This window comes from Chrysemys picta, chromosome 7 (assembly GCF_011386835.1).
Source record: "Chrysemys picta bellii isolate R12L10 chromosome 7, ASM1138683v2, whole genome shotgun sequence".
NCBI classification, from domain to species: domain Eukaryota; kingdom Metazoa; phylum Chordata; order Testudines; family Emydidae; genus Chrysemys; species Chrysemys picta.
Window position 1 is genome coordinate 61,052,979 of NC_088797.1, and position 27,791 is coordinate 61,080,769.

General features: G+C 46.7%; 1 protein-coding gene across 5 annotated transcripts in view; it reads right to left on the minus strand.

The window, feature by feature from the left end:
- The window catches only part of ARHGAP22 (Rho GTPase activating protein 22), a 270,307-nt gene that overhangs the window by 103,654 nt on the left and 138,862 nt on the right, over positions 1–27,791 (minus strand). The window contains exon 1 of one of the 5 annotated variants that reach the window (XM_065551605.1): positions 10,749–10,816. The exons of the other annotated variants lie outside the window; for them this stretch is intronic. The gene's annotated coding sequence lies outside the window, so the exon portion shown is untranslated. Of the gene's footprint in view, positions 1–10,748; positions 10,817–27,791 lie in introns of those variants that run through there. 5 annotated transcript variants of the gene reach the window in all.

The window sequence follows — 27,791 nt, forward strand, 5'->3', positions numbered from 1 at the left end:
AGGAGTTGGTGCCTATGCCGATATTAATACAGACTGGATCCCTAAAGAGACCTTTAGGCAACAATTAGTACTAGGCAATGCAGAATCCCCAAACCATCTCCTTTGGGCATCATTTTTCATGGTGAGCCCGAGGGAAGGTTGTTCTTGGGGCTGAGGCACTGGATTTGGACTCAAGAGACCTGGGTTTAATTTTTGGCTCTGCCAGACTTCCTGTGGTTCCTTAGAGAAGCCACACTGTGCCTCAGTTTCCAAATCTGTAAGAGGAGAATAATAATCCTTCCTCTCCCCCCTTCTCTATGTGGATTGTAAGCTCTTTGGGGGCAGGGATCGCCTCCTACCAGCTCACTGGTGCCCTGATTGCAGCTGGGGCGCTAAGCACTAGCCTGTAAGACAAGTGATATGCACTAAGAATTTCAAGTGGTCACTTGTCGCCAGATGTTTTCATTTCAATGGGCATGTCCCCTGTTTGTTAATGACTCAAACATGAAGAGTCCAGACAGTTGCCAAAGGTACCCATTCCTGGAGTGTCAGCATGACAGTAAAGACTCCACAGTGTCTGCGTGAGAGGGCTCAGAGCTAGTGACATTGAATCATTATTCAATCTCCCACCACTCTCTGCGTGGAAGCGGGCAGTAGAGATTACACTATCCACAACAGATCTAAAATAGGTACTATCACCCCAGGGGCTTAGGGGTCACTTTCCATTGCTCTTTACACAACACACAATATGAAGGAACCACATGGGCACAGTGGGGTCTAAATAATGGTGTTTACTAACTATAAACCGGCAAGGCCAGGCTAAATATACACCTCACTTTCCGGCAAGTTTCTTAAGAGAGAACATGGTGAGCGCCACCAGAGGACTCACAACCTATTTAAAGCAATACACATCTCACTTTCCCAAGAACAAATGAGGATGGGAGAGACAAGGGGCAGGGAACAGAGACAAGAAGAGAAAAGGAGGGATGGGGAGATTTCCTTCTCCCAGGGCACTAGGGAATGACGGCTAACAGTCAGTGAAATTCCTTGAGCAAGCCCTGGGGTATGGAGATTGTTCAGAATCCAGAGCACTGATATCTGTGCCACATTCATGGCTGAACTATTACTCTGGTCCCTCTGCATCCCACATGGGTCACAGACACAGTGAAGACCAGCAGAAATTTTGGAGCCCTAAACACCAATGGGTAACAATCTGCTGATGGAACAGGATGCCAGCGGTGTTGAAATGGACCTTCTTTGCAACTCGCAAGGGTGACTCGGGACTGGCTGTGAAGCCGTTTGGTTCAGAGGTGATCAGGTGGGAATAATGAGAACCTGCTTCTACAGCAGTCAGTCACAGGAGGGGACTAGCCTCCAGTTACTGTCACTATACCCTGCAGCCAGCACATCGTATGCTGAACAGCCATGACATTACTCTGGTGCCTGGCCATCCAGTAGGCAGCTCTTCTCTCGGAGAAGCCCAGCCCGAAAGCCCTGCCCCAGCAGGACAGTAGGGGTTGCTGTGCTAGCTAGAAGAGCTGAGAGAGAAAACTGTGGACATCCCCATCATGGACATCACTGGCTGCATAGTGACATCAGAGCAGCACATGACATTGAACTAGACCAGCAGGTGAGGGCATGGTTTTGTACAGAAATAAAACGTTAGCGTCGGGATCCTCTCCTTGGGGATTCCCCATTATTCTCTTATTGTGGTACTCATAATTGTCTCACTGTTACCTGGTGCTCCTGCCATCTGTCTCCCCACCTCTTGTCTCTTTTCTTATTTTTGCATGTAAGCACTTTAGGGCAGGGACTGTCTTTTTGTTACGTGCATGTACAGCACTTGGCACAATGGAGTTGCTGATGGCCAATTGGGCCTATAGGGGCTATCTCAATATGAATAATGCTGCTAGTTAGACTTCCAAATTACACTGTAATGAACTGGCTTGTGTCTGTATACACACACACACACACACACGCTGCCCTCTACAAGATGGAATCAACAAAGTTCACCTGTGTGTCATAGACCCTACATGCCCAATACCAAAATAAAGATTCTCCTTTATCTTATGTGGTAGGGGCCTGTCCTTCACCAGTAGGATCTGTATTGCATCTCCCCCCTCCCCCAATCACTGTCACATTTCATCAAGCAGAGTGAAACATGAAGCTCTAGGTTAGTATTATCCTTACTTTATAGGTGGGTATAGTACAAAAGGAAAGAAGAAAGATCCTGGAGCTACTGCCCCAAGTCTGACTCCTCCCCAACCAAATAAGAAATATTAGGCAGGCCAGGGCAATCACTAAGCAACAAGATGACAAACATGATGAACAACAGAGACAACACAGGTTTGTAAAGAACTAATCATCCCAGACAAACTGGATTGTTGGTTTTTTAAAATGAGATTATGGACGGAGCAAAGGAAGGAAATGCCGCAGAGGCAGTGTGCTTGGAGTTCAGTAAAGCACCAGATTCAGTGTCTCCCGAACTCTCACCAAATTAATATCCCAGGTGATTTGAGTTAACATGGTCAGAAGGATTCAAAACTGTCAGAAGGACTGTAAAAAAGGCTAATGATATCCGCCCCAATGGGCTAACGCACAAGGGCTAGAGAGGAACCGACGAACACATTGAACTGGATTTACTTTCTCTCCCTGCCTCAGTTTCCCATAGGTAAAGTAGGGATACTATCACTACTACAAAAAGAAGAACAGGAGTACTTGTGGCATATATGCATCCGAAGAAGTGGGCTGTAGTCCACGAAAGCTTATGCTCTAATAAATTTGTTAGTCTCTAAGGTGCCACAAGTACTCCTGTTCTTCTTTTTGCAGATACAGACTAACACGGCTGCTACTCTGAAACCTATCACTACTACCACCATCACCTCTTCCACCATCTGACTTATCTATTTAGGTTGAGAGGGGTAGCCTGTTAGTCTGAATCTGTAAAAAGCAACAGAGGGTCCTGTGGCACCTTTGAGACTAACAGAAGTACTGGGAGCATAAGCTTTCATGGGTAAGAACCTCACTTCTTCAGATGCAAGTAATGGAAATCTCCAGAGGCAGGTATATATCAGTGTGGAGTTAACAAGGTTAGTTCAATCAGGGAGGGTGAGGTGCTCTGCTAGCAGTTGAGGTGTGAACACCAACGGAGGAGAAACTGTTTCTGTAGTTGGATAGCCATTCACAGTCTTTGTTTAATCCTGATCTGATGGTGTCAAATTTGCAAATGAACTGGAGCTCAGCAGTTTCTCTTTGGAGTCTGGTCCTGAAGTTTTTTTGCTGTAAGATGGCTACCTTAACATCTGCTATTGTGTGGCCAGGGAGGTTGAAGTGTTCTCCTACAGGTTTTTGTATATTGCCATTCCGGATATCTGACTTGTGTCCATTTATCCTCTTGCGTAGTGACTGTCCAGTTTGGACTCCTCCTGAGGGTCGAAGTGACAGTCTGGACCTATACATAGAATGTTTCCGCCGACGTGCACAGCCAGAAATTGTGGAAAAACAACATCGCTTGCCTCATAACCTAAGTCGTGCAGAACGCAATGCCATCCACAGCCTCAGAAACCACCCTGACATTATCATCAAAGAGGCTGATAAAGGAGGTGCTGTTGTCATCATGAACAGGGTCTGACTACCAGAAGGAGGCTGCCAGACAACTCTCCAATACCAAATTCTACAGGCCGCTTTCCTCAGATCCCACTGAGGAATACACTAAGAAACTGCACCATCTACTCAGGACACTCCCTACACTAACACAGGAACAAATCAACATTCCCTTAGAGCCCCGACCGGGGTTATTCTATCTACTACCTAAGATCCACAAACCTGGAAATCCTGGACGCCCCATCATCTCGGGCATTGGCACTCTCACTGAAGGACTGTCTGGATATGTGGACTCCCTACTCAGACCCTACGCCACCAGCACTCCCAGCTATCTCCGTGACACCACAGATTTCCTGAGAAAACTACAATGCATTGGTGACCTCCCAGAAAACACCATCCTAGCCACCATGGATGTAGAGGCTCTCTACACAAACATCCCACATACAGATGGAATACAAGCTGTCAGGAACAGTATCCCTGATGATGACACAGCACAACTTATTGCTGAGCTCTGTGACTTTATCCTCACGCACAATTATTTCAAATTTGGTGACAATATATACCTCCAGCCGAGTGGCACCACTATGGGCACCCGCATGGCCCCACAATATGCCAACATTTTTATGGCTGACCTGGAACAACGCTTCCTCAGCTCTCGTCCACTCATGCCCCTTCTCTACCTGCGCTACATTGATGACATCTTCATCATCTGGACCCATGGGAAGGAGACCCTGGAAGAATTCCACCATGCTTTCAACAGCTTCCACCCCACCATCAACCTCAGCCTGGACCAATCTACACGGGAGGTCCACTTCCTGGACACCACCGTACAAATAAGCGATGGCCACATTAACACCACCCTATACCGAAAACCCACCGACCGCTACGCCTACCTTCATGCCTCCAGCTTCCACCCCAGTCACACCACACGATCCATCGTCTACAGCCAAGCACTGAGGTACAATCGCATCTGCTCCAACCCCTCAGACAGAGACCAACACCTACAAGATCTTCACCAAGCATTCTCAAAACTACGATACCCACACAAGGAAATAAAGAAACAAATCAACAGAGCCAGACGTGTACCCAGAAGCCTCCTGCTACAAGACAGGCCCAGAAGAGAAACCAACAGAACTCCACTGGCCATCACCTACAGTCCTCAGCTTAAACCTCTCCAACGCATCATCAGTGATCTACAACCCATCCTGGACAATGATCCCTCACTTTCACAGACCTTGGGAGGCAGGCCAGTCCTCGCCCACAGACAACCTGCCAACCTTAAGCATATTCTCACCAGCAACCACGCACCGCACCATAACAACTCTAACTCAGGAACCAACCCATGCAACAAACCTCGATGCCAACTCTGCCCACATATCTACACCAGCAACACCATCACTGGACCTAACCAGATCAGCTACAACATCACCGGCTCATTCACCTGCACGTCCACCAATGTTATATACCTACGCTACCAGCACTCCCAGCTATCTTCGAGATACCACTGACTTCCTGAGGAAACTACAATCCATCGGTGATCTTCCAGAAAACACCATCCTGGCCACTATGGACGTAGAAGCCCTCTACACCAATATTCCACACAAAGATGGACTACAAGCTATCAGGAACAGTATCCCTGATAATGTCACAGCTAACCTGGTGGCTGAACTTTGTGATTTTGTCCTCACCCACAACTATTTCACATTTGGGGACAATATATACCTTCAAGTCAGCGGCACTGCTATGGGTACCCGCATGGCCCCACAATATGCCAACATTTTTATGGCTGACTTAGAACAACGCTTCCTTAGCTCTCGTCCCCTAACGCCCCTACTCTACTTGCGCTACATTGATGACATCTTCATCATCTGGACCCATGGAAAAGAAGCCCTTGAGGAATTTCACCATGATTTCAATAATTTCCATCCCACCATCAACCTCAGCCTAGATCAATCCACACAAGCGGTCCATTTCCTGGACACTACTGTGCTAATAAGCGATGGTCACATCAATACCACCCTATACCGGAAACCTACTGACCGCTACACTTACCTACATGCCTCCAGCTTCCATCCAGGACACACCACACGATCCATTGTCTACAGCCAAGCTCTAAGATATAACCGCATTTGCTCCAATCCCTCGGATAGAGACAAGCACCTACAAGATCTCTATCAAGCATTCTTAAAACTACAATACCCACCTGCTGAAGTGAAAAAACAGATTGACAGAGCCAGACGAGTACCCAGAAGTCACCTCCTACAAGACAGGCCCAACAAAGAAAATAACAGAACACCACTAGCTGTCACCTTCAGCCCCCAACTAAAACCTCTCCAGCGCATCATCAGAGATCTACAACCTATCCTGAAAGATGATCCTTTACTCTCACAGATCTTGGGAGACAGACCTGTCCTCGCTTACAGACAACCCCCCAACCTAAAGCAAATACTCACCAGCAACCACACATCACTGAACAAAACCACTAACCCAGGAACCTATCCTTGTAACAAACCCCGATGCCAACTCTGTCCACATATCTATTCAAGTGACATCATCATAGGACCTAATCACATCAGCCATACCATCAGGGGCTCGTTCACCTGCACATCTACCAATGTGATATATGCCATCATGTGCCAGCAATGCCCCTCTGCCATGTACATTGGCCAAACCGGACAGTCTCTACGCAAAAGAATTAATGGACACAAATCTGACATCAGGAATCAAAATACTCAAAAACCAGTGGGAGAACACTTTAACCTGTCTGGTCATTCAGTGACAGACCTGCGGGTGGCTATATTACAACAGAAAAACTTCAAAAACAGACTCCAAAGAGAGACTGGTGAGCTAGAATTGATATGCAAACTAGACACAATCAACTCCGGTTTGAATAAGGACTGGGAATGGCTGAGCCATTACAGACATTGACTATCTCCCCTTGTAAGTACTCTCACACTTATTATCAAACTGTCTGTACTCGGCTAGCTTGATTATCACTTCAAAAGTTTTTTTTCTCTTAATTAATTGGCCTCTCAGAGTTGGTAAGACAACTCCCACCTGTTTATGCTCTCTGTATGTGTGTATATATATCTCCTCAATATATGTTCCATTCTATATGCATCCGAAGAAGTGGGCTGTAGTCCACGAAAGCTTATGCTCTAATAAATTTGTTAGTCTCTAAGGTGCCACAAGTACTCCTGTTCTTCTTTCAATATTATATATGCCATCATATGCCAGCAATGCCCCTCTGCTATGTACATTGGCCAAACTGGACAGTCACTACGCAAGAGGATAAATGGACACAAGTCAGATATCAGGAATGGCAATATACAAAAACCTGTAGGAGAACACTTCAACCTCCCTGGTCACACAATAGCAGATGTTAAGGTAGCCATCTTACAGCAAAAAAACTTCAGGACCAGACTCCAAAGAGAAACTGCTGAGCTCCAGTTCATTTGCAAATTTGACACCATCAGATCAGGATTAAACAAAGACTGTGAATGGCTATCCAACTACAGAAACAGTTTCTCCTCCGTTGGTGTTCACACCTCAACTGCTAGCAGAGCACCTCACCCTCCCTGATTGAACTAACCTCGTTAACTCCACACTGATATATACCTGCCTCTGGAGATTTCCATTACTTGCATCTGAAGAAGTGAGGTTCTTACCCACGAAAGCTTATGCTCCCAGTACTTCTGTTAGTCTCAAAGGTGCCACAGGACCCTCTGTTGCTATTTAGGTTGCAAATTCTTCAGGCCAGGGACTGTCTCTTATTACATGTACAGCACCTAGCACCATGGGACCTAGTTCCTGCCTAGGGTTTTTAGGCACTCCTATTGACAACGCTCCTGCCACTCATTCGAGGTGGAAGTTTTGTCGGCAGGAGAGAGCTAGCTCTCTCTTGCCAACAAACAGTTGCTACACTGCTGCCTTTTAGCAGCACGGCTGTGTCACTAAAAGCTGTGTAGTACAGACATAGCCAAAAAGTCATAAGTTTAAGTGATACCAAGTATAAGTAGTAATGAGAGAAAGGGTTACAAATAAACAAAAGGAAAAATACGCTTCCAAGACTAACACTTAATTTCAGCAAGTTACAGTCTTTGCCTAAGCAGGTTTCTCACCTATATTCAGTTCTCAGAGGTGTCAACTGCTTTGGCAGCAGGACCCAATGTTCTGTGATTTCAAGGGCCCCGAGTGCTGGATACCTATGGGGGGGGTGTCTCTCTCCTTTCTTTTATAGTCAGTAAACCTTTGAAATGGATTCTTTGAAGAGTAAACCTGGATAAAAAAAGTTCCTTTTCCCTGTTGGATGTGGGCACCATGCGGTCTTCCCCCCTGCCGGGGATTTTTACAATGAGAATGATCTCTTCTGGCAACCTCCAATACAGATGAATAGCCCACTGAATTTGGCCACACCTGATTTGAGGTGCTGGCCCCTTTCCGGCACCTCAACTCCTCCTGACATGCCTTGTTTAAATACCTTTTAGTTGAAGACTTTAAAGCACGTCAGTGAGTATCCATAATTCCGCATATGGTGCCAATCTGCACGTTTCACAAGGATATCACCAGCAGTGTGTCACTTTCATAAGAGACCCTACTCAATACAGCAATATTATATACAATTAGTTGATTCAATTGCTTATCATTTGAGGTTCAGATCCCCTATCGCCCCACTTGCTGTGTTGATGGCTTTGTTTACCTTCATTGTCTCTGCCTGATGAGCAGGTTGGTCAAAGAAGCAAAAATACACATTCCTTGTCTAGGCCAGACTGGGTTATTTACTGCTTGCCAAACACATTTCAAGAACATAGTTCTAACACTTGTCCATAACTCTCTGTACATACATCACGCAAGAATATTAATGATCAGTGAGTTATTAGTTGTCCAGTGATATAGTACATGCCACCTTTTGGGTATATATATCCTAACAATAGTGTGTTCGGTGTAGCGAGTGCATCAGGCCTAAAAAGAGTTGCTAACACAGTAGTAACCAGCCCTGGGATCTCTGTGTCACACACCTGTCTGCAATAGGAATCCTGCCAGCACTGAGAGATGATGGTTGCCAACAAATTGGATATGAATGTGTGATGTGATCGGCTAGAGCAGCAAAGCCACTGCCATTTGGGCCGCTTATGCAAAGGCATCCAATCCTGGAGACAACATTCCTGTTGTAAATGGCACTGGAATATTACGTTGAGTCTTGGACGCCATCTTACAAGTAGAGAGGCACATACTTCATTGCTTCTGTAGCTGAACTGTACACCCAGCCGGGCCTTTGCCTGATCAGAACCTCAGCAATTTTGGTGAAAACTGGAAGAGGTCTGGTATCTAGTTGACCAGAGTAGGGGCCAGGGCTGGCCAGAGTTGGATGAGAGGCTACTAATCCTAATCCTGAGGTCAGTGCCTCTCCCCTGTTTCCAGAGTCACTCTGCTCCACTGCCACGGATCCCTGTGAGATCACAGCCTCGCATCTGAATCGTGAGGGACCAAATGGTGATTTTAGTGCAAATGAGTCTTTTCCAGTGTTCACAAAAAAAAAAAAAAAAAAAAAAAAAAATCAGTAGGGTTCTGCCCACTGGTGCCTAGAACACTCCCTAGAGTTCTGGAACAGATCTGAAGCGGTTTTCAAGAATGATCACGTTACAGACCAACAGAGAAACGACATCGAGCTGAGTGGTGGAGGGCTTGATTTCAGAAGGAGGAACACAGATTACTATCGTGGTGCAGTTGTGAGGCCATAACTAAAGGCAAGTGCTGTGTTGCACTAAAAGCAGGGATTCAACTTCTTCGTTATGCATGGAAAACACAGCAAGTCCTCCCCAGATGTACAGCACTGACTTGTTGGGCACAGAATTAATTCTCTGAGAATTTACAAGTAAATGTGTTCCCTAGTTTAAATTAATTAAAAATTGGGCCCTTAAAGATAAACACCATTTGTGCCAGTCTTCTCGTTGCTCTGAAAGCTTTTGCTAACAGCACAACACAGACTCTTCAAACTTTCCATATAGTTAAAATTCATCATCTTACACAATTTCTTCCAGTGTAGCCTAAGTTGTAATGAAGCTACGTTTTGACGATTGTGCTCATTGTCATGAGACAGGCTACAGGTGGGGTCAGGTGGCCAGTTCAGTGGGGCCACTAACCCCTTCTGGAGGAAGCACCCTAGTTTTACTAAACAGCTGGTGGATCTTTTACTCCTGTGGCATCAGTCCAACCAGCAGCTGGAGAGGTTACACTTTGGGCATACAGCCCATGTTATAACCTAGGGAGTCACTAAAACTGTATGGAGGCAGATGCAGAGCCAGGATTTGTCTCACTCCACTTCCCCTACACCTCCGCTGTCCCCCCATCGGCACCCAGTCCTTCCCCCATCGGGCTGGCTCTAACCCCTCCCACATCACTCTTATTCACTCCCCACCTGCAGGTAACCTGCAGAACACACAGGACTGGCCCAGACTAAGGGTTAATGCCAAGCTATTTGAATGATCCAGAAATCCAGCACCACAGCTGGCATCCATCAGCATAAGGGAACTATGTGGATTTACACCCGCTGAGGATCTGGCCCATGCAGATACAAACACAAGGTATTTCCATCAGATCCATGGGGGAAACATACTGCCAATGTCACTCCACATTCAGGTACAGGAGCAGGCACTGGAGGTCATGAACTGTTAGCGTCTCCCATGCACCTCACATACACACAGCAACTGGCAGACCTCCTTGGGAAACAGGCACTTATTGTCACTGGAGGTGGGCAGCTGCCTCCTGCAAGCCCCCTCGTGGGCAGGGGAATCTCCACACTGCCCCGCTAACCATTTCTTCCTCAAAGCCGTCTTCAACAATCATAACAGTGACTTTTCCTGCCCACACCCCAGCACTGACCCTTCTCCAGGGTCCAGGTTTATTCCCATAAATCAAATTCAAAGTCCCAAGCCCCAGGTCATCAATTTTACCCTGCAGGCTCTTCTTGTCCATCTGTAGCCTCTGAAGAGCAAGCCCACATCCCAGGCATTTCTGCTGGAGCCTGCTCAGCCCCCGCAGTCTCCAATTCACCCTACTCCCAGGCCTCCCCACCAGGCCCTTTCCTGCTTCGGCAACCACACCCAGGCCCTAGCTGGACAAAGGCTTGGATTTCCAGCTTCTAGTCCCTGGTATCAAGGTCTCACCTGCAAGAGCCTTTTTTACTCCCTGTAGTTCCCAGCACTTTCCCCTTCACTGCAGCCACCCACTGCCCTTTCTAGGGAATTACCCTGATCTCTGCCAGCTGGGGTTAATTCTGCAATCAGGAGCTTCAGCCCTCAGGGGTGGTGAGCTCCCCTGTTACAGTAATATCATGTGTATGGCAGTAGTGCATCTGGGCCCCAGTCACGGCTCAGGACCCGCTGCGCTAGATGCGCTACACACACAGATGGGGAAAACAGGGGAGAGGGCGGCCAACATTTCCAAATGTGGTCAGTGGCTTTGGGACTTTGGACCTGCTTTTCCAGAGGGGATAAAGCTGAATAAAGCACTCGCTTGGGTTTCCCCCTTCCCTTCCTGCCTCCTGACTCTATCCCTTCCCTCTTTCATTCCCTCCCTCACATTCCTTGCCACTTACTCTGCACTGCTCCCTCCTTCTCTTCCTTTCCCTCCTCTCTGCTGACAAACAGAAAGAGAAGGGAGAAAGAGGTAAAAGGAGGGGTGGCCTTGCAGCAGGAGGTGGGGGAGCATGGAGCCACATGGAAGGCAGCCTTTGCAGCAGGCATCTCTCTGGGGAATGCCTGTTCTGAGGGGGCACGTACACAGGCTGGGTGGGTGGGGGGCCCTAGTGCTCTTCAGCCACTGAAGTCAATGGCAGCTGTGGGGGCTCAGCAGCTTTGAAAAGCAGAACCAAGGGGGCTCACGCTGGGCTCCCAGAATTACTAGCTACTTTTGCAAACAGTGGCATGAGTAGCAAATAGCCCCTGAGCAAGATGGTGTTAGCAGGGGGATTAGCGCTTGGGAGTGGAGGTATGTCTATTCCCAGGCCTGCGCTCTAGCCACTAGACTCCCTCTCCTCCGCCTGGAGCTCCCTGAACACTGAAAGCAGATTGGTGAACAGCCGAGAGAAAAAGAATGAAAATAAACAAGGGAAAGATCTCTATTAATAACAGCTCAGGGGAATGAATGAGACAGGCGCACCCTGGGCCAGGCTAGGGAGAAAGGGCAGCGCCGGCTTTGGTATGCCAAAGGGAGTGTGGAGCTGTGAGAAAGAAACTCCCAGAATTAAACACTCTTTACAAATAAATCCCGTTCTTTTTCAATGTATATATTTCCTGTGCCGTGTACAGCCCTGAGTTACTGCCCACAGCAGAGGGTCGGGACTCCAGCCAAGTAGGATTTAAAAGCTGGAGATCCTTTTTAAAAAAAAATTTTTTTTTCCTGGTTTGCCATATTTTTAAGCATTCCAACAGCTGGGAAAACAATGATGGACAAGAGAAGCTGGTGCCTGGGGCTTTGGGGGTCTCAGACAGACCCAGACACACACACAGCTGGAATTGCTGATGGGATCCCAGGGCAGCCCACACTACAACCCTTTCACTGCTCTGCTCTGCTGCCTTGTAAACGCGGGCAGTGATTTGAAACTTTCCCATAGGTTTCTTACTGGGCAAAGCACAAATGATTGGAAAAGCAAATTTTCCCATACGCTGACCCAAAAAATGTCTGGGTGTTTCCAGGTGCCAAGGGTTATGGAAGCACCGTGAATTCCCAGGAAGATGTATTAATAAGCCACTGCTGAGCATAATAGAGCCAGGGAAAGAGTTAATATTTATATTATAGTGGTACCCTAGAGACCTCAGTTGGAAATAGGACCTCACTGTGCTCTACAAGCATATAACTGACAGCCCCTGGCTCACAGAGCCCACAGACTTAACAAGCAGTTGAGACAAACGCACAACCAGGGTGGTGTAGAGGACAAGGGGTAACAAACAAACAAACATACCAGGATGGGGTTCCCCCCCCCACAGATTCATTAATTTCAAGGCCAGAAGGGACCAGTGTGATGATCAAGTCTGACCTGCTGTATAGCACAGGCCATGGAACTTCCCTTCAATAATTCCTAGAGCAGATTTGTGAGAAAACATCCAATCTGGATTTTAAAATGGTCAGTGATGGAGAATCCACCTTGGCAAATTGTTCCAATGCTTAATTACTCTCATTGTTAAAAATGTATATGTGGACAGTTCTTAGCCCAGAACAAGAGCCAGCCCCTGCCCTGACAAGCTTCCAGTTAGAGCTGGGCGGGAATCTGTTTTCCATCCTTTTAAGATATCAATTTTTTCCCAAAATTGGGACAACAAATGAAAATCTCAAAAATGTACACAAGCCAAAAAAGTTTTCAATTCAGGTCAGTCAACATATTTCATATATTTGGAAATGTTTTGTTTAGATGTTAGAGAGACAAGGTGGGGGAGGTGATATCTGTTACTGGACCAACTTCTGTTGGTGAGAGAGACAAGCTTTCAAGCTTACACAGAGCTTTGAAGGTCATCCACCTTGTCTCCCTAATACTCTGGGACCACCACAGCTACAACACAGGGCATTTCAACAACTTCAGAACTTTTTATTCCAAACATTTTTCAATTCATATTTCATGAACAGTTCTGGTTTTGACTGTAACGATTCTGCCTCACCCCCGTGGCGCCTCCTGCTGGTCTTTCTGGGAGTTAGCTTAGTCTTTTCACAGGGCACCCTCCTCTGGTGGTGTCTCACCTGCTGTCACTTCTGCTCCGGACCCGTGTCGCCTCAAGGATCGTGGCTTCCTCTTCAGGACACAGCCCCCTTGGCCATGCCCCATTCTGTTCTCCCCCCTCTTCCAGGGGAGCAGCAGTCCTCTGTCCAGCCACTCACCTCTGTAGCCGACTGCAGCCCAAGGTTCTAGCCTCTTGCCTCAGTGGCAAACTGCACTCCCCTTAGTGACAAGTGGGGGTGAGGGAGAAAACACAGGCCTGCCCACCATGCTAGGTCCCAACGCAGGGACCCTCTAGGTGGCAGCCACGTGCTGCATCTCCTTCAATCCCCACCGTCCATTTTCCTGGGCCACTTCCCCGTAGCCCCAGCACCTTCTCTGCTCCTGTACCCAGGCTGAAGCTCCCTCTCACTCCCCTGATCCAGCCCAGTACTGCTCCGTCCAGGGTGCTGGCAGTTCCCTCAGCCCTTCAGAGACCAAATCCTTTCTCCCTGGGCTCCCAAGAGGGAACTGACTCCTCTGCCCTGCAGCTCTTTTTACATATGGGCCTGATCTCCCTGATTGGCTGCTCCTTGCAGCCCCTCACTGATGGTCTGTCTGCTGTGCAGCCTCCCCAGGGCTGCTTTTAATCCTTTCTCCACCAGTGTGGGGCAGACGCCCCATCACACTGACCAATCAGTATTTTTTGCTGAAAAAATGGTTTGTCAAAAAAATCCTGACCAGCCCTACTTATCTACACAGTCTAGCTTTGTGAGGGGGAACAAGCTCAGAAAGAGGGAGTGACTCACCCCAGCCAGTTGGAGAGCTGGGACTAAAACCAACATTACTTGACTCCCAGTCCAGTGCCCTACCCACCAGACCTATTACCTCTTTAGTGAAGGCTACAGGTCCACTGTGAACCCCTACATACAAGTATGTCAGTGGAATTTCTCCATGCTTCTACACCTCACACGCATTAGATTGTCTTAAGTACTGTGTGCTGCTCATTTCTGTGAGTTTGCCTGTTACACACTAATAATAAGTGACTACACTTTTGGATTACAACACAGGTTGTCAAAAAACAAAACAAAACTGGATACTTTAGTAGAGTTACCACTTTTGGCCTGCGCAGTTAGCCAATTTCATGGTCTTGAGAGTTGTTTGTATGAAGAGGAGAAATTGATGAATCAGGTATTTCTTTGTAAATAGGATTGCATCAAACTCCTGTTTTCCTGAATACAGCAGGAATCAAACAGGACACAGTTTCTTTGCTCACCGCGCCAAGCCTCATTCAGCTGGCACTCTGCCCAAATCTTCTCTCTCTCTTAGCTTTTTCTCAGGGTCACCCTCTGTGGTCCCATGCTGTCTCTTCTCTCTCACTCACTCACTCACACACACAGCTGCACTCAGATCAATCCCATGCCCCTGTGTTTATTATCAGACCTGTGGGGAACCCCTCTGGCTGCATGGCAAGACACTGCCTAGGTTTCAATACTGTCTAGTCCTTGGGCCATGGTTTTCCACTGTTTAAGCTATCATTGAACAAAGAGGTTAATTTTTGCCTCATTACACACAGAACTGTTAGCTGCAATGTTAAACTGGTGACAGGTTTCAGAGGGGTAGCCGTGTTAGTCTGTATCAGCAAAAACAACGAGGAGTCCTTGTGGCACTTTAGAGACTAACACATTTATTTGGGCATAAGCTTTTGTGGGCTATAACCCACTTCATCAGATGCACGAAATGAAAAATACAGTAAGCAGGTATAAATATACAGCACATGAAAAGATGGGAGTTGCCTTACCAAGTGGGGGGGTCAGTGCTAACAAGGCCAATTCAGTCAGGGTGGATGTGGCCCATTCCTAACAGTTGACAAGAAGGTGAGAGTATCAACAGAGGGAAAATTATTTTTGTAATGACCCAGCCACTCCCAGTCTTTATTCAGGCCTAATTTGATGGTGTCAAGTTTGCAAATTAATTCCAGTTCTGCAGTTTCTCATTGAAGTCTGTTTTTGAAGTTTTTTTGTTGAAGAATGGCCACTTTTAAGTCTGTTATTGAGTGTCCAGGCAGATTGAAGTGCTCTCTTACTGGTTTTTGAATGTTACAACTCTTGATGTCTGATTTGTGTCCATTTATTCTTTTGCATAGAGACTGTCCGGTTTGGCCAATGTACATGGCAGAGGGGCATTGCTGGCACATGAGGGCATATATCACATTGGTAGACGTGCAGGTGAACGAGCCCCTGATGGTGTGGCTGATGTGGTTGGGTCCTATGATGGTGTCCCTTGAATAGATATGTGGACAGAATTGGCAATGGGGTTTGTTGCAGGGATTGGTTCCTGGGTAGTGTCTCTGCTATGTGGTGTGTAGTTGCTGGTGAGTATTTGCTTCAGGTTGGGGTGCTGTCTGTAAGTGAGGACAAGCCTGTCTCCCAAGGTCTTTGAGAGTGAGGGATCATCCTTCAGGATAGGTTATAGATCCTTGATGATGCGTTGGAGAGGTTTTAATTGGGGGCTGTAGGTGATGGCTAGTGGCGTTTTGTTACTTTCTTTGTTGGGCCTGTCCTGTAGTAGTTGACTTCTGGGTACCCTTCTGGCTCTGCCACAAGGACTCCTCCTTGTTTTTGCTGATATAGACTAACACGGCTATCCCTCTGAAACCTGTCACCATGCAAGGCACTGCATTTAGCCGTTGTGACGAACTGGGACTGTTCTTACTGTGGTCTTTGAATGCTGACAGGAGAGTGTGGCTAGGATAGTCTGCATTGGGGGATGGGAGACTGACCTATGGAGAATACCTGAGCATGTAACATGAGAACCCAGGAAAGGGTTAGAGGCCAGGTGACACCTTTGCCCGGGAAACTGAACAAAGGCTGTGGGAAGGGTCGCTGAAGGCAGAGTTTCAGGAGCTGGCTGGGAGGTCGGCGGGGCTCTGACCTCGCAAGGGGGCTGGGGCCCCCTGGGACCCCAAGATGGACCTAACTGAGGGGGGTCCTGTTGTCTGTGCCTGCAAGACCTGTCTTGGACTGTATACCTGTCATCTAAATAAACCTTCTGCTTTACTGGCTGGCTGAGAGTCATGGTGAATCGCAGGAAACCGGGGGTGCAGGGCCTTGTGTCCCCCCACACTCCGTGACAGCCGTATGAAGTGGAAATCCATCAACTTCATGAAAAAACTCTTGCAGATACAGACAGACATCATCTTCCTTTCCAAATGCAAACAGATGGACATCATACCAAAAGGACTGAAGGTAAAAAATCCATTACAATCAACATACCACACAGACTATGGTGAGAGATTATGCCACACACTCTCAAAGTTGCGGGTTGTAGGTGATGGCTAGTGGCATTCTGCTACTTTCTTTTTGGGCCTGTCCTGTAGTTGGTGACTTCTGGGTACTCTTCTGGCTCTGTCAATCTGTTTCTTCACTTCAGCAGGTAGGTATTGTAGTTTTAAGAACGCTTGATAGAGATCTTGTAGGTGTTTGTCTCTGTCTGAGGGATTGGAGCAAATGAGGTTGTATCTTAGGGCTTGGCTGTAGACAATGGATCGTGTGATGTGTTCTGGATGAAAGCTGGAGGCATGTAGATAAGTACAGCGGTCAGTAGGTTTCCGGTATAGGGCGGTGTTTATGTGGCCATCGCTTATTTGCACTGTAGTGTCCAGGAAGTGGATCTCTTGTGTGGACTGGTCCAGGCTGAGGTTGATGGTGAGGTGGAAAATATTGAAATCCTGGTGGAATTCCTCAAGGGCCTCCTTCCCATGGGTCCAGATGATAAAGATGTCATCAATGTAGTGCAAGTAGAGGAGCGGTGCTAGCAAGCAATAGGAAAGCTGTTAAATTTAGAGGCAATACTGCTCTCAGTGCAGAATTTCATCACTTAACACGAAGGCCTTGTCGAACTCAGTTTTTTGCATTGATTTAACTAAATCAACCCAAAAAGGAATCTAGTTAAAATGGTACCAGCCCTTTAGCAAGATTAAAGCATTTATATAGGTATGGTTTGATTTAGTGTTGAATTAACAAAATTGTTTTTTATAATGATTTAGTTAAACAGATGGAATGTAGAGCAGGCCTAAACAATACTGAAATCTCATCAATGAAATTATTTCTTCCCTGGGCTTCCCAAGCACACGGGCAACTGGGCTGTCTCATTGAATAGGCAGCCTTGTGATACTGGTTTCATAAATCCTTAATAATTATGTGTATCCCTGATGGAGAACCCATCAACTGCGTCCTTTAAAAGACATCAGGAAAAACCCCAGAGGGGGTGATGGTGGGCTAGGTGTCACCCAGCAGGGCTTTCCCATCTTCATTGATATGCTTCACAATAAGTGGGGGTAGAATAACTGGAGGTGCACCATTCCCCTTACTGGGGACTCCAGTATGGAGAAGGATACTACCTTCTCAATAATCCAAACAATGAGGCTCTCTCCAGCATGAAGTCTCTGTGAAGCCTTGCTGCGGTGCTCCCCCTTGTGGCAAGAAAACTTATTTGCTTCATTCCTAAAAAAGTTGGTCTACAACTGTACTCTAAAATGATCCTATCTTCTCTGCAGGTAAACGTCTCCTGGCATGAGTTGAGGCACATTGCTGAGTTAATACAGGCTGTGCTGTACCTGCTCTGCAGCTAAAGGGAGGACTTCTGTATTCCAGAGCTGTCGACCTGGCACCTTTAAGCAGCAGCGTCCCATTGTTCAAAGGGCTAAAATAGGCAGCATATAGAATTCAAATGTAGTCTCTATTTTAGATGCAAGTGCATAAAATGGTGTGGCACCTTAGCAGCACTAATTTGGGCTAGGGAGTTAGATCAACACAATCCCTCCCCCATATTGCTTACTGTAAATAGCAGCGAGATAAGTGTTTGCAAGGGAGCTGCACATTCTCTTTATATACATAGAACAATACGTTCAGCCCAAGGCATCACCAATACCAACAAGATAGAAAGATACTGGAGGGAATCTGGAAAAGAGCAACAAAAATGGCTGAGGGACTGCACAGACCTGCCTGATAGGGAAAGTCCAAAAGAACTAAATTTAGACTGTCAGTTCCTTGGGACAAGAACTGCCTCTTTAATAAATAAATAAATTAATGGAGATATCCCATCTCCTAGAACTGGAAGGGACCTTGAAAGGTCATCAAGTCCAGCTCCCTGCCTTCACTAGCAGGACCAAGTACTGATTTTGCCCCAGATCCCTAAGTGGCCCCCTCAAGGATTAAACTCACAACCCTGGGTTTAGCAGGCCAATGCTCAAACCACTGAGCTATCCCTCCCCTTTGTTCGATGTCTGTACAGCACCTAACACAATGGAGTCTGGGTCTCCTAGCTACTACTGCAATACAGAAAATATATACTATAATACAAACATGATACTACTAGGTGTAGCTGCAATGAAGGAGGCGCATGACAACAGTCTACAGATATCTACTAGTTAGGCAAATTTTAACTGAAAATAAGGCCCAGGTCCGTAGCACAGAAGGTGATTAAACATTGCAGCAGCTTGCCAAGGGACATGGTGGGTTCTGTGTCACTTGGAGTCTTGACGTCAACATGGGATGCCTTTCTAAAAACTGGTCTAGGTCCACCACAAATGGATGGAGGAATCATTGGTGAGGTTCTCTGGCCTGTAGTATGCGGAGGCCAGACGAGGTGATCATAATGGATCCTTCTGGCCTTAAAACCTACCCTCTCTGAAGGGTGTAAACCTCAAGGAGAAAGGGAACGGTACAAAGGAGGGAGCTACTAGGAGTACTGGGGTGGAACGAAGGACAAGTACTATGAAAACTATCAAATGAAACTCCGAAAAGGAAGTGTAGGCTGAATAAAAGGAAAGCCTTCAGACAATGGGCTCTCACAGGCTGGGGAATAAGCTCCCAAGGAAAATGGCTCAAGATGATTAAACAACAACAGGACAAAGCCCAGGAAAATATACCACTGGGGACAATCGTGCACTGGTCTCCAGCAATGGGTGGTTTAGATGTGACTGATTTAGTCCCTCCCATCTCTAACACCTCAATCTACATTTCTATGAGATTTTCATTCCCTGGGACAGCAGCAGCGGCATTTCTGCATGGAAATGTGTACAAAGTTAGAGGGAACATTTCTCCAGGTTTAATCTGGACCTGTGAAGTGGTGTATTTCCATCTATGTCTAGGGCAGTCTCCCAATGGATTCAAGGAAAGTGGCAGGTACTAGACTAGCTGGAGTGTTCGGATAGTGGGCACTGGAATTACATTTGTTGTCTGAGCAGACACCCTGGGGATGTTTCAAATGGAGCAGCAGAACTTGGCACCAGTGGCACCTGCAGGTGTACACATTATGTTCCATTGGCAGTGGTGAGCAGTAGCAGCACTGGCCATCCCGGTACCTACTCAGGGTTGGTCCCCCGGCTCCTGTTCTGATGGGGAAATGGCAGGGCCAAAACTGGGTGAGTGGCATTGTGACCTGGTGTATGCAGGTCGTATCACCTCTCAGGTTTGGCCCTGGAGTCATTCCAGAATGAGTGGCATTGCAACCTGGTATGCGTGAGCTGCAGGGCCAAACCTGAGCAACACAGCAACCCCTGCGCACCAGGTCGCAACACCACTCTCTCAATTTTGGCCCCACCATCCCCCCATTGTGATGGAGAGGTGTCAGGGCCCAACAAAAGTAAGCAGTGGGCAGCCAGCACTGCAGTGGAGCTGGCTCCTGCACCAGGGCTCCCCCACAGGAGCTTACCCAGCCTTGCCCCACTTCCAGCAGCCCATGTCCCCTCTCTGGAATGGGGAGTGACAGTGCATCTGGGCGGACTGGGCTGGAAGGCAGTGGCTGAGCATTAGACGGGCAAGGTGCTGGGACCAATGGCTGTGTCGGAGATGATGCCACATGGATTGATGGTGCATACCATTTGAAAAATTTCTGGGAGCGCCCCTGTGTGGTACTGAAATTCCCTTTATAGTAAATCTGACAAACCATCTGGTGCGTGAGATGGGTAGGAAGAGAGAGATACAGGTATCCCATAAGGCCAGCTAGTTGGATGGCAAAAAACCAGAACAAAAATAAATTGCTTGCGGAATACCCCAGACCGATCCTGACAAATGACTTCTGCTCTAGTGGTTAAACCCAGTCTCCTTGCGTCCTGGTCTGGGGGCAATCCGAGAGGTCAGCAACCAGCTTAACCCTATTTCTAAGAGTTTCACTCTCCATCCTAAAGCATCTATGGCTCACTTGCATATGAGTATGCACAGTAACCCTCATGCATATGGAAACCTTTGCTGCTTTACAATTCCATGCACTTCTTTGATGCCTAAGGGATATGGGAGAGAATTCCATTTAAACACTGATAGGAGATTGTCTGTGTTTTTTATATGATTATGTCACAACCATTATTGTTATTAATATTTATGCAGTTCCATAGACATGCATGGCAATGTCCCCAGCACCCAGAGAGCTAATCTCTTGTTGTGCTTCTTTTATGATCTAAAAGAAGTACAACAAGATGACACCAGAAGGGAGGGTAATGGTCCAAACAATATGGCCGACATCTTCAAACCTGAGCACCTAGAAGTACGCACCTAAATTCACATTTAAGCAACCAAATAACTAACCCGATTTTCAGCGGCTCTGAAAATTAGGCCTCTTATTTAGGTGCCACCTGGACTTAGATGCCTAACGTGAGTTACCCAAATTTGGAAACATTGGCCATTCTGTCCCTGCTATGTTGGCTTTTCACTGGAGCTGGCTCTGCTGTCGTTTTACAGATGGGCCAAGAGACTGGTATGGAAGGAACGACTGCACTTCAGTTTCAGATTACCATAGCATTCCCAGCGCATCACATTGAGATGCTTGAGAACAATGTCACAGAGTGTTATGTCTATGTAGAGCAATTGGTTTTACTCCCCACTATCTAGCAGTTTATAGGCTTCATGCCAAGGGAGCCCATTTTCTATAAAATGTGGTTTATTAGAACATCTAATTCCTTAAGAGCTGCTTCTGACAACATGAATCTCAATAACAGGATGTGAATGAGGCCTATTACCTTGATATGGGGTTTTCACTCTAATTCTTTCCTGGCCTGTCGATGTTTAATAATCAAATGAACAAAGGTAACAAATAGCACAGACAACTACCCTGCGTATTTCTCCCCAGCTACATTATTTAGTGCCTAAACATTTAATAAAGCAGTTAATCTAGACTTCTTCCTTCAGAGTGGAATACTAATAGGATGGCAGAGCTTATGTACTCTGCAAGCCCCGCATGCACTTTGTATGAGAGCAACAGCATTAGCTAAGATGCTTAAGAGACCTGCAGGCCCAGCACCTTTCGCTGTTCTATATCAGGGCCAGGCTAGGATGGGGAACCTCCATGGGAGACCTAGGTTTCCCAGAAAGTGAGGTTGATCACTCAAGTAGGTAAGCGATACCCCTGTGTTATGGTAAGGGGTGCTGTGCTGTGACGGGTGCTGTCCTTCAGACGGGAGATGAAACCAAGGTCTAAATAAGGGACTCTAAACCAGCTGGCTTAGCAGGGTTTCCAGCCAATTTCGTGTCCAGTTTCAAGATGGAACTTGATAAATTTATGAGTGGGATCGTATGAGGGGGTTGCCTGTGACAGCGGTGCACGGGACTCAATGACCAAGAAAGTCCCTTCTAGTCCTGTGTTTCTAATCCAAGTCTCACAATCACTCTGAATTTTGGCTTTGAATGAACCCCCGAACTTTAGAACAAAGCTCTGCCAAAACTGCTTAATTTGCAGCTGTTCTTAATTGAAACAAGAAATCTGATTATTTCAAGAAACCATGAACCAGACCTGCAAGCAGGGGACAAACGCACTTTTAGGTGCGGATGTCCTGAGTTCACATCAAACTCCAAAGGCAAGTGAAGAGCCTTGCACTGGGTTCTGCTGCAAACAATGCATATGGCTCTGATTCTGTTTATCCCAGATTCTATCATCAGCCATGCAGCAGCACTACTCAGTAGCAGGGAGACAGCAGACGTGTCAGGAATCAGGACCTGCAGCAAAGCCAGTCTCCGGGCAACCTAAGGAGTGCATCTGGCCTATAGCAGGCTGCCTGCCAGGCAGGAAGAGACAGCAGACCAGCTCCTAAGCCCAGCAGCAGCAGTTTGGTGGCAGCTTATAGCATTTGCCCATGACTGTGATAGCTCCTGCTCCAGCCTTGGACCCAGCCTGGTCTCTCCTTGCCTTTCTCCAGGTAACCTGGTTCTGACACTTGGCTCCAAATTGCCGACTTCTGATCCTTGGCTCTGACCTCTGAGCTTGGGTTCCCATTCCTGGCTACCGACTCCTGCTCCAACCACTAGGCATGGCCGCACACAACCCGGTCTCTGACAAGAGGTGCCCAAAGATGCCTTTGCATGAACCAGGATCTGGCCCATGATCAGAATGGCCCTGGCAAACCCCAATCAGTATTGCTAGGAAAATCAGCCTTCTGGGATGGCCACAGATTGCTGGAGCTCTTGCTCGTAGTGCAGGCAATTTAATAAAAATACCTTTGCCTGCTGCTGAACCTATCCATATTATAATATTGAGCACCACGGCCACTGGGAATTTGGTATAGTGAGGATGGAGCTTGAGTCCTCCTGCTCCAAAAGCACAGTTCCCCACCATGTGAGCTAAAGGAAAACCTCCACTAGGTGTTAGCAGCCTAGCATCTATGACACAATTCTGAGCAGTTCTGGTTCTGTCCACTAAAATGGGCAACGCATGAACGCATGCTCTCCCTCTCTCACCAGGCCATTACAATAACACCCCTGTACCAATACTTAGCATTTAGACATGCTTTATATTTCCAAGGTGCTGTACCTGATTAGAACATTGGAGAGACTGTAAAGTCAGCACGGTCTGTACATTTTAAATGGCCTGATGTTGTGAGCTGCGAATCCGTCTTCCTTTATTTTTACAACCCAGCTGTTAATGCAAAATGAATTAGCGTTTAACAGCAGGAGAGCGGAAATCGCTGCTTCCCAAAGGGGAGAAGAGCAGAAACCTCCTAAATTACCGCATGGTGATGACCACCCCTATATTGCACAGAACAAACTGCCTTCAGATAACGCAACACAATACTGCCCTGCTGGGAAAGCCCTTGCTGAAGCTCTCCATCTAGTTTTACGTGCTTGCAGTCGGACGTGGCTGCTCCTGTCCTTCACTGAGACTCTCTTTCAATTAGTCCTGTCCCAGCACATTGCATCGTGTCCTGGAATGAGCTGAATTGGCTCACGGGCTCCCAGGCAATCCATCATCCTGATGGGCAGCAGTTAGGAAGGCATCACGTGCTGCGCACCAGCCGGATGCTTCCTGCTGTACTAACCTTTGCCTGCTTCCCTGGCAAGGAGCCATGAGAAGGATAAAAAACAAACAAACTGGCTTTAGTCAAAGCAAAACAACTGGGCTCCTTGCTGGAAAATGACGGGAGCAAACCTCTTTTAAAGATAAGCAGAGTCCCAGTGCCAGAGGGGTTCGCCCTGAGGACAGCAGAAGCCAATTCAGAAGTAGTGAGGACTATTCCAAATGTAACCCACACACCTTCTGGGTGTGGTGTTCTGTCCCATCTAGTGGCACCGAGACCACTTAAAGAGAGATAAAATGAGTCTGCTCTACAGCCTTAGCTAACAGCCAGTTGGCTTTTAGTTTATGCAGTAGACTAGAGGCTCATGCACTAAGCTCTAGAGATCCCAGGATCGATCCTGCCCGACGACGACCGGGGTCTGTCGGCGTTACACAAACACTTCCCAAAGCCCTTTGTAGGGGGTTGAGAAAGTTTCCATTATCCTCAGTTATTTGCACTATGATAGTGCCTCGCAGGTCCAGCCCCGTTGTACTAGGTGCTGTACAAACCCAGCACAAAGCGACGGGCCATACCCCAAATAGCTTAGATGAGAACAACAGATGGATACAGCACACAGCAGGAGAACGCAAGAGAACAGTGAGAGGGGCCCAGCACACCAGCTGCCTAGCTACTGACAAATGTTTTCTAGTCATCACAGCAGAGGAGAGCTTTCAGGAGAATGGTGAAGTGGAATTTTTACAGGGAGGGTGCTCCTCCTATGCAGGGAGGAAATGCAGAAATGTTGGAAAATTTGATCCATGGACAATGAAGACTGTCACCATTAACAAAGCAAAGGTGGGGGTCAGGGGCTCAATAGCATATCAGATAAGTGTGGTGAGGATAGGCTGTAAGGGCCTTGGAAGCAAAGACAAGCCATTTGTGTTTGATGTGCTGGAGAAGGGGATCTGGAGGAGGGATGTAAAGAGGAGGGTGACGTGGCTGAAGCAACAAGCCAGGCTTGGGTATTTTTGGAGCTGTGTCTTTCCTTTGCTGACTCCGGCCATGATCCCACATGTCCTGGGAAGCGGGATGTTTTGCATGAGGATTCTCCCTCCAAGCCCTATTCTCAAGCAGCCAACTCATTTTTTTTTCAGAAGCAGGTTCAAAGAAATGTCCAAACATCTGAAAGCTTCCCTGAACTGGACATCTCTGCTTCCTTGAGGAAGGAGCTTCCTGCTGGTCATAGATTGGAATGGGACCTGGGAGTACAGCTAAGCAATTTTTGGGGTTGCTGGCAATTCCGAAAAGTTAAAAAAATAAATCATTGTGGGTTGATCCCAAACCCATTTTTTTTTAAACTTTCAGCCAATCAAAAATAAAATGGTTATGGGTCGAATAAAGCGTTTTGTTCAACCCAAAATGAAATGTTTTGTTTCAGATTTGAGCTGGTTTTGTACCTTATTTTTAAAATAAAATTGAAGGAAATTTCTAAATACTAAGTTGGTTCAAATAGAAACATTTTGATGTCGTCAAATCTGCATTTTTCATTGAAAAAAAATTAGCTCAAAAATTCCACCCAACTGTGCTTAGAAGATGTGAGTTCAGGTCCTCACTCTGCTGCAGACTTCCTGTGGGATTCTGCATTCGTCACTTCCCCTCTCTGGGCCTCAGTTCCCAATCAGTCAAATGGGGATATTAATATCCCCTTTCTCTGATTTGTTAAATGGATTGTAAGCTCTTTGGGGCAGGGACTGTCTCTTACTATGTGTCTGTACAACGCCTAGCACAATGAGGCTTGATCTTAGTTGGGTTTCTAAATGCTATTAATAATTATAATAATAGTGTGTCATTCACTAGCATTTCACTTTAAATATAAAATGCTGTAGCATAAAGTGGGATCTCTATAAAATGTCATTTATCCATCTGATTTCAGTGGAGTTTTTCCTTTTCCTTTTAAATCCACATGGACATTCATAGCTATTAATTCACACAAATTTCCAGCTACCGTCTTTTTGGGGACTTGTACTGAATGTGTTACATGGAGAGTCTTTTCCCTTATTCTTGGGGTAAGATCAGAAAGAGGAAGACTGTAATCCTTCAACATTAAACATACAACTGTGTTAGCACCTTGTAAAAACAGACTGTAGCTGCCAAATGTCAAATGACAGCAAAGCAAAGACCTGCAATGACTGCATTAAGGAAGGTGGAGGAAGACTAGTACTGGCAAAAGGGAAAGCCATTTGTACAGTTCATTTAGGATATAAACCTGGTCCGTGCAATGCTCAACATGCTGCACTAAACAATCGGGAATATCCTATGGATAACCTGAAACCACTGCTGATGTGAGTTAGTGCCTGTATTCATTCTCTACACTAGATATTTATATGTAGCTCACATACAGCTGAGGGACGTGGTTAGTGTTGGGGAGGAGAAATGATGACATCCATCGTTCACACCTGCCTTTCTTCCCCCTAATATGAGCAGTGCAAAATGGGGTTATGACATAGGCACCAATCCAGGCACAAATTGTTGCATCTCTCTTGACTTGTTCTAGTTTTGCTCAGATGTGCTGGCACCATGCCTGATTTCACAAACTCCACATCAGTTCATGACTTCAGTCACCCCGATATCTGCTGGGAGAGCAATACAGCAGTGCACAGACAACCCAGGAAGTTTTTGGAAAGTATAGGGGACAATTTCCTGGTGCAAGTGCTGGAGGAACCAACGAGGGGCAGAGCTCTTCTTGACCTGCTGCTCACAAACAGGGAAGAATTAGTAGGGGAAGCAAAAGTGGATGGGAACCTGGGAGGCAGTGACCATGAGATGGTCGAGTTCAGGATCCTGACACAAGGAAGAAAGGAGAGCAGCAGAATATGGACCCTGGACTTCAGAAAAGCAGACTTTGACTCCCTCAGGGAACTGATGGGCAGGATCCCCTGGGAGAATAACATGAGGGGGAAAGGAGTCCAGGAGAGTTGGCTGTATTTTAAAGAATCCTTATTGAGGTTGCAGGAACAAACCATCCCGATGTGTAGAAAGAATAGTAAATATGGCAGGCGACTAGCTTGGCTTAACAGTGAAATCCTTGCTGATCTTAAACACAAAAAAGACGCTTACAAGAAGTGGAAGATTGGACAAATGATCAGGGAGGAGTATAAAAATATTGCTCGGGCATGCAGGAGTGACATCAGGAAGGCCAAATCACACTTGGAGTTGCAGCTAGCAAGAGATGTTAAGAGTAACAAGAAGGATTTCTTCAGATATGTTAGCAACAAGAAGAAAGTCAAGGAAAGTGTGGACCCTTTACTGAATGAAGGAGGCAACCTAGTGACAGAGGATGTGGAAAAAGCTAAGGTACTCAATGCTTTTTTTGCCTCTCTTCACAAACGAGGTCAGCTCCCAGACTACTGCACTGGGCAGCATAGCATGGGGAGGAGGTGACCAGCCCTCTGTGGAGAAAGAAGTGGTTCAGGACTATTTAGAAAAGCTGGACAAGCACAAGTCCCTGGGGCGGGATGCGCTTCATTCGAGGGTGCTAAAGAAGTTAGCTGATGTGATTGCAGAGCCATTGGCCATTATCTTTGAAAACTCATGGTAATCGGGGGAGGTCCCAGATGACTGGAAAAAGGCTAATGTAGTGCCCATCTTTAAAAAAGGGAAGAAGGAGGATCTGGGGAACTACAGGCCAGTCAGCCTCACCTTAGTCCCTGGAAAAATCATGGAGCAGGTCCTCACGGAATCAATTCTGATCCACTTAGAGGAGAGGAAAGTGATCAGGAACAGTCAGCATGGATTCACCAAGGGCAAGTCATGCATGACTAACCTAATTGCCTTCTATGATGAGATAACTGGCTCTGTGGATGAGGGGAAAGCAGTGGACGTGTTATTCCTTGACTTTAGCAAAGCTTTTGATACGGTCTCCCACAGTATTCTTGCCGGCAAGTTAAAGAAATATGGGCTGGATGAATGGACTATAAGGTGGATAGAAAGCTGGCTAGATCGTCAGGCTCAATGGATAGTGATCAATGACTCCATGTCTAGTTGGCAGCTGGTATCAAGCGGAGTGCCCCAAGGGTCGGTCCTGGGGCCGGTTTTGTTCAATACCTTCATTAATGATCTGGAGGATGGCGTGGACTGCACCCTCAGCAAGTTTGCCGATGACACTAAACTGGGAGGAGTGGTAGATACGCTGGAGGGCAGGGATAGGATACAGAGGGATCTAGACAAATTATGAGGATTGGGCCAAAAGAAATCTGA